An 8,364-nucleotide genomic window follows, 5' to 3' on the forward strand; every position below is an offset into this window, starting at 1 on the left:
CCAAAATGGTGGCTATGGTTGATTTCTGGTTTGATCATCTACCTAGTGATGAGACCTAGACTTGCTACACTACTACAGGGAGTGGAACTTGCCAGAGTTGAGTAATCTTTACACGGGGAGAAATGTTGGAAAGCAAATATAAGTCTACTTCGGGCTAAAGGAGACTAAAGGATATAGTTTGACTTAATGTAGATTTCAGTAGTTTTATAACTTTATTAACTAGGATTCTCTTATATATAGTTGTTATTTAACTAGAAGTTTCCTTAGACTTAAACTATGTTCTATAAAAGGGACCTAGGTTTTTCATTTAATTCACAATACTGTTATTCATATTGCAATTATAGATATTGAATCTGGTTGCAAAAATTTCCTCCTCTAAATTTCTTCTCTTCACAATATTTTACTTATTCCTTCTCTGTTATACTTTCTGGGTTGCGTCCTATATAAGATAAGCTACTTATGTAGGCAGCTATCATCCTTTGTTTTTGCTCAGAATGGCTGCTCATTTAACTGTGTACTCTTTATCATATATATTTTTTGGCTATGCTGGGCACACTCTTTGAGCGATTGTTAAGGTTGCATTTTTCTTCATTACTTTTGTGTTAAATCTCCTGCATCGTGTTAATTTTGAATTAACAAAATAACACCCCTGAACTCAATTCAATGTAAGATACTTATGGTTTTCTTTTCAATTTATTTTAGTATAATGATAAATTTGTACTCTATTTTACTTCTGAATGTTGTTCGTTTTACGTCTTGGATTGGGTAATAGCGATGAATTGTGGTGATGATGGATTGTATTGACAATGAAGATCAGTGAAATAATTGTTGTTGGTATTGATGGCAATGCCTTCAATAGATGGATTGTGGTAATAATGGATTATGCCTGATGATTTTGCAGAAAAGGCCCAAACCAAGGGGCTGGATGCATAGAATGATTTCCCCTGAGGACCTGATGCTGCAGTTAGTTTCTCTACAAAGCCGGAGGACAAGGCAGGAGCGCAGTGGAGAGAGTTCCGATGTCAGACGAAGCCTGCTACAGATGCTCTTAACATTTGATGCCAACAGTGATGGTTCATCAGCTGATGGTGACGAAGATACTACTACTGGTGCCGAAGAATGTTCTACTTGAGTCATCTTGGAACAAGATTTTCTTATCAATTGTACATAGTACTGACGTTTTAAGGTTCATTTCTATTTGTTCTTTTTTTATTTTTGCCCTTTATTCTGTGTATTATATAGTGTGATTTTTATTTTATGGAATTGCACCCCATGTTACTTTTTGAATTGACATTTTCAAAAATGTCACATTTTAATAATCTTTGCAAGAATGTCACTTTTAGACTTTTTTTTTTTTATCTCTTTAGAAAATTTAAATACCTTGCATGTCCTTAATTAAAGATGATTTGAATAGATGAAAAATTAATACAAAAAGTGAAAATATCACATCAAACCGCTCGCCACACTTTTTAAATCTATTTTTCAATTTTGTACGTATCTCGATTTTGCAAACCCACCTTCTAAACTCATTTCGCACAATAGTGAAGAATTTTCACCCCACAATAACCACTTCCCCATCTAACGACTGACAATTCACACAAAGTTGAAGTACATTTTGAGTTCAATATATGATGGTTTGTATTTGGCTTCGACTTCAGATCTAGATGAATGTCGTTTTCATTTTATTAGATTTAAATGTTTTGAATAATTTGTGCTTTGTTTGTGTTATGGTTGGTTGCAATTTGAAAGGGCGGGGGCGGTTTCATATGTAGGGTTTGGATTTAATAGGTGAACATATTCAAGTTCCTAAAAAAATTGAGATTTTTAAGCATTGTTGGATAGAATTTTTTAGTTTGTTCGATTTCTTGGTTTAAAAAAATATAGATTTGTCCCTTTAATTTTTCCCCCCTTTTTATTTGGTGTTCCTATTTTACGAATTAGATTTGTAACTAGAATTACTAAATTTTTAATGGAACGCGTCCTTTGCTAATGAAAAAGTGAAAATATGTGAAAAATGTAGTGTACTCTTGTTTAGTAAATTACATTTATTCTGCACTTGGAAGCAAGAATATAAGAAATTTTAGTACACTCTTGTTTAGTGTTAGTTTTATGATTTTGACAATTTTACTTTGTTTTGAAGTTTTACAGAAAATTTATTTCCAAATATGTTATTATTTTAGGGTTATCATTAAACTAAATTCTTCTTGTATTGTGTTATTAATATGGTATCGAGTTTGCATGAAGTTAGTCTCATCTTCTAATTTCTGAATCAACTTGTTACCTTTATTTGTAAACTTGTTCATTTATTTATACATTTTGATATTTTTTTATCAAGTATTATTCAATTTTGTATGAACAAGGAGTTATGTTTGTTCTGTGGTTATGTTTTCTCAAGTATTTGATTATTCGGTTTGTAAGTAAAACAATTTAAATGCATATGTTGTGATCTTTTTTTATCTTTTACTGATAGTGAGTTTTTGAATTGATTTATGGTCGGTTTACGTGTCGTTTGGATGAAATTTTTAAGCTTAATTTAAATATGGGGCGAGGTGGGATTTTGGCTTGGCAAGGCGGGGCTGCCCTGCCCCAAACCCGCCCCGTTGCCATCACTATTACTGCTTAACGTGGGATAATATGGCATCAAAACCTCAGAAGTAAGAAATGCTATAAAAGAAACAATAAAGTTATTTGTACATTCAGGGTTGACATCCCGAATGAGACTCCCCTCACAAGAGAGGGGGGTCTACACGTAATAAAATAATTGTGGGCCGCTCTCTTGTGAGGGGAGTGTCATCAGGGGTGTCAATCCCGGATATACAAATAACAAAGTCCTAAAAGAAATTTGAATTTGACTAAACATAAAAAAGACACACTGAATATTTATAGGATCAGTAGTCGACGATGGACAAGGTTGAGATCATATTGGACATATATAGATACTATTATAGTTGGAGCTTTGGGATTTTTTTTAAAAAAATGTGGGGTTTAATGGAGATTTAGTACAAGTTAGAAATGAATTTGTTGAGGATGTTTGGTAAAGTTAGTTTTGAAGAGATTGTAATAATAAGAGAATAATTATTTCATATAAACAGACCAACCATACGGAATTTGATATTGACCCCCGGTTTGTCTATCATTGAAGTAGGAAAATGAGTTTTTAAATAGTAAATTTTTAGAGAATGTGTAGTTGAAAAGTATGAAAATATTTTAAATTTACATTCAAAATATTTTATTGTAAAAATACGTGATTCAAAATGAATTTTAGAAAAATAAAATTTGAAATTACAAACAACTTTTTCTACCAGCATATAATTCACATGGGTGAGATTGGGTGAATGATTGTCCAAAATATAGGTAGACCACAATGGTAGAAGCATTTAGTCTTTGCAACACTTGGACCTGTCACAGATGTCAAGCTGTTTTCTACTTGTCAAATATGTATAGGGCCGTTGCCATACCTATAGGCTATAGGCATTGACAATTCTAGATGAAAAAATAAAATACGATAAATTAAGGGGTATTTGAGAGTCATTTTTATATAAAAATGTATTTTAGAATAGCAATTTGATGAGAAGTGTGTGGTTGAAAAATAAGGAATTTTTTATTTATTTACGTGTAATATTATTTTAACAAAGAATATATGGTTGAAAAAAAAGAGAGAAAAAAAATGCATTTTGAAAAAAATAAATATCAAATGGGGGCTAAGTAATTTTTTTGTCGACTACCTGAAAACAATACATATTTTATGTTATGTGCTCCAATATGGGGTTTTTTGGGAAGAATAGATTTTGTAATAATGATTATAGAGAATGTGCGGTTATAAAATTAAATTTACGTATAAAATTATTTAATTGAGATAACTATAATTAAAAATAAGTTTTAAAAAATAATAAATTTCTAAAGAATAGAGCTCAAATAATAGCTAAATTCTATCCGTCATTATTGATAGTGTTTGTTTGTATTTGATGATGCTTAAGAGGTTGTAATAATAATAATAATAATAATTAATTAATTAATTATTCCATTCATCTCGTCGAGATAATTTAAGATAATGAATTGAAGTAACAAATATCAAAATTAGTTGCTTCTGTAATTGTTGGATCGTTGTCGGGTCATGAAATTGGTCAAGGGGTTATAATTAAAGGAAAATTGCGGCAGCGATCCTAAATCTTTAAATTTTTTTATAGAATTTACCTCCCTAAAGGCCCCAAATCTTTTTAAAAACTAGCACCTGAAGTCCAAAATGACAGAAAGCATGAGTTTCAGCATTAGCTGACCTAAAAATAAAATAATTGGATACTTTGACTAATTTATATGGGTGCAAATTTGTCAATCACATATTAATATTTAAAATAATTAAATTAAAACAAAAAATAAACCCTCGCCACCCCCCGAAATCCTTCATCTTCTTCGATAGGGGGAGGAAATGAGGTGTGCGTTGGTTGAAAAAATGCAAAGGCACTACCAAGCGCTTCTGTAGATGGTGATCGGGTCGATGAAGCAAAAGGCTAAGAGAGAGATGAAAGTGCAGACGGCAGTAAGGAGCATGGCTAAATTGGAAGCACGGGCGGTGCAGTTGAACTCGAAGGTTCAAGACATTGTTGTACGTAGGACAGATTGTGGCACCGTCGAGGGCATTTCTGTGAAGAATGACCGAGGTGGTTAGCCTGCCTTTCACACCCGCACATGTGGCTGAATATATAAGTAAGTTCACACACCTTGGAAAATGAGTATTTTTCGGAAATACTCGCTACGAGGGGATCTTCCCGAAGTGGCAAACAAAGGCACGGGAGCAAGAAGCCACGCCAATTTCTCTGCAGGCTACAATCAATGGAAGCAGTGAGGAGGGACAGGGGAATGTACATGGATGCGCCATAGTGGGAGAGGCGGAGGATGCCGAGTCAAGCTACATTGATTGAGACCCAGTTAGTGAGCTGATTGGACCAAGTTGTAAGGCCTGCCTGCGTCGAGATGCTGTGGTGGTGGTGCTACCGTGCTGGCACTTTTGTCTGTGTACAGATTGTGATGCGGTGGCCAAATCTTACCCAATTTGCTTCTTCTATAGAAGTTCTAGCATTCAGGTATTGCTTTGCTAGAAATTCCATCACCAATGAAACCAAATCCCCAAGTACATTGTGCCTTCTGGAGAACATGTGCATTGAGCCGTCTTGCCCTCTACAGCATCTAGTCGTCTTGGTTAAGCGCTTGCTCATCACAGCTCGAGCTGGGACCCTTTACTTAATATTTTGCAGCTCCGGTCCTCGGTAGTGATTGAATTGTGGTTTTTAATTTTTGGGATGAGTGTGTGGTAGGCGGGTGTGTTGAAGAAGATGAATGATTTGGGGTAGCGTAGAGTGGTGGTGTGAGATGGTTTTTCCTTTTCCTTTTTTTTTCTTTTTTTTTGTTTAATTTAAATATTTTAAATATTAATATGTTATTGACAAAATCGTCTCATTTAAATTAATCAAAATATTCAATTGTTTTATTTTTTAGGTCAACTAACAGTGAAATTTATGATTTCCATCATTTAGACTTCATGTGTTAATTTTTCAAAAGATTGGGACCTCTGATGGCACAAATTGAATATTAAGGTCAAGTTTACAAAAAATTCAAAGTTTTGGACCGATACTGCAATTTTCCCTAAAATTAACAATGAGATATCTTGTTCATTGGTGAAATGACAAAATGTGGTACCGATGGACAAGATATATCCTCTCCATTGTGAACAGGAGATTAATTCTACAATATCTTACGTAAAAAGTAAGATCCTCTGAATTTATATTCTTAGTTTATTCTCATTGAGAAATTTGGTTAACATTACTTAAGAAATCTTTGACATTAAATTGTATATTATTGTATTTATTTAAAATCGCTACACGCTAATCACGTGTATCCAACTATTGGACCATATTATCTCTTAAATTTCAAAGTTTCCCTTGATAAAGAAAGATAAAAGAGAGAAAATATTGAAGTTCGAGAGGAAGCATCTAGAATGATAATCAATAAAAGAAAGAATGGTATATGTTCTCGATATATTCTTTCATGGTAAAATTTGAAATTCAGCCCTGTTTGGTCCCTTTTTTTTTTTTTTTTTTTTATTCCTACTTTTATTTTAAATCACACAATCTTTCATACCCCATTTGATACACATTAATATAAAAATAAAAATAAAAAATATAATCCTTACGAACTCGCATAAGAAATAGAAAGTCAAATATGGTGATTTGATGTGATAGATAATAATCATATTTTTCATTTTAACGAGCAAATAATGGGAGGGTAAAATAATACTATACGTAAATCGAAAATTTCTCTTTTATTTTTTTCAACCACAATTGTCTGGAAAAAAGAAAAATTGAAGAAGAAAGTATTCCATACATGAAAAATTGAAAGAAAGAAGGCCAAACAAAGTCTCAATCTTTTAACAAGACTAGGGAAAGGTCATGGAGATCTTCAAGAACGGATTCATGTAAAATTAAATTTCTTCTTTAGCCATAAGAAAGTCTAACAATCTTGCTTTATTTCCTATTAAGTAATTTACACATCGCCCCAAAATTAAGGGAAAAGGAAATTCTAATGAGTTAAAAAAAAAAATACTTATTATTCACAAAAAGGAAAAATACAAAAGTAAATTATAAATCAACCAGTTAAAACAAAGCTTTAAAAAACTGCAGCTTTGTCGTGTTGTACCGTAGACTCAGTCAACTTTACCCTCGCTTGTCTTGTACTTTGGCTCTGCTGTTGCTCGGAAAATAAGCTCTTGACAACCACAAAACGACGCCGCAAACGCACCCAATCAATCCTCGGCACTTGTCTATCATTTTCTTCACAAAAAATCTTCCGTCGTCATCTTCAAGCATCGCCATCGCCATGGGCTGAAGGTACGCCCACGCCGCATGCTTTAGTAAAGGATCCTTAATAGGAATCTCCTTCCAGCTGTCCCTCTGGATTTTCACTGGAGATCTGGTCGACGTTGGTGACGCCGGAAGTATATCTTTCAGGCTGGTGTAGCTTGAATTCTGAATCGGAATCATCTCTATATCCGACTTTTGAAAGTGATCATTTCCGTTGGCTACGGAGAATCGTCGAGCTTGCGGACTCTTCATCAGTGGAAAATCAAAATCACTGTGAGGCTTAAGTATCTGAGTTTTCATATCGGAATTGGATTTGATTGAACTTTTCTGTGCGTGCGTGTGTAAGGTAGCGAGAGTGGCAGGTAAGAGTGAGTAGTACATGTAGTCAAGTGAAAGAGATAAGTGGGGTCCACGCGCAAATGGAAAAGGGGTGTCTCTAGGTACACGTGCTCAAGTAGCAGTTAGTTGATGGTCCAAGCGCGTGGACTAAATGTCTTCGTGTCTTAAGTTGTTAATTCTTTGAATTATGGTAACCAGAAAAATTAAGAAGGATTATGCTAGCACATTTAAAATTGGATAACTAGCTCGTACATGACGTCGCTACCCTCTTTATTATTGTGAAAAGGGTCTTTATCTTTTATTTGTTGATATTTTCGTTCTTATTTTTTCAATTGAATTTTCTCAAAGTTATTGAGATGAGTTCTCGATTGTAAATTTTAAAGCTCGTATGATTAGTTGAAGTGCGCATAAATTGGTCTGGACATCCACGATCATAAAAGAAGCAAAAAAAAAAAATATTTTCATTCTTATATTCACTTTTGTTGTGCAAAATGTCATTTTATCCATTCTCTCAATTAAAAATTATAAAATGAATAATATATTATTCTATTTAAATAAAAAATTGAAAGAATTAATTACAATTATAGTCCTATATTTTTAAAAAAAGTGCAAATAAGTTCCAAATAAATTAGTAAAAGTGTAATTAGCACAAAATGTTATATATTTCACTATTATTGTGAAAAACGTCAATGTCTTTTATTTTTTGACATTTTTACTCTTATTACACTTTATATTACGCAAATAATTTCTTCTACCCATTTTCATCCAATATTTTTAATAAAAAGCTGTGAAATGATGAATATATCTTTCTGTTTAAATTTTTTTTTTGGAAAAAAAAAGATAAAGAAAAACTAATTCCAATCATAATTCCAAAAAATTTTAAAAAGTGCAAATGAGTTCCAAATAAACTATTAAAAAATTAATTTTCATTTTTATTTAAATATGTGGGTATATTCATTATTTCACAACTTTTATTGAGAAATTGGATTAAAATGGATAGAAATGATGATTTGCGCGATCAAATGTGTAATTAAATGTGAAAACACTAAAAAAAAATGAAAGGTGTGGACGTTTTTACAATAATAGTAAAAGGTATGGATGATTTTCACAATTAATTAATTCTTTCTTTCTTTTTTGTTTTATTTAAATAGAAAGGTATATTCATCATTTC

This window comes from Olea europaea, chromosome 5, assembly GCF_002742605.1.
Source record: "Olea europaea var. sylvestris chromosome 5, O_europaea_v1, whole genome shotgun sequence".
Classification (NCBI taxonomy): Eukaryota; Viridiplantae; Streptophyta; class Magnoliopsida; order Lamiales; family Oleaceae; genus Olea; species Olea europaea.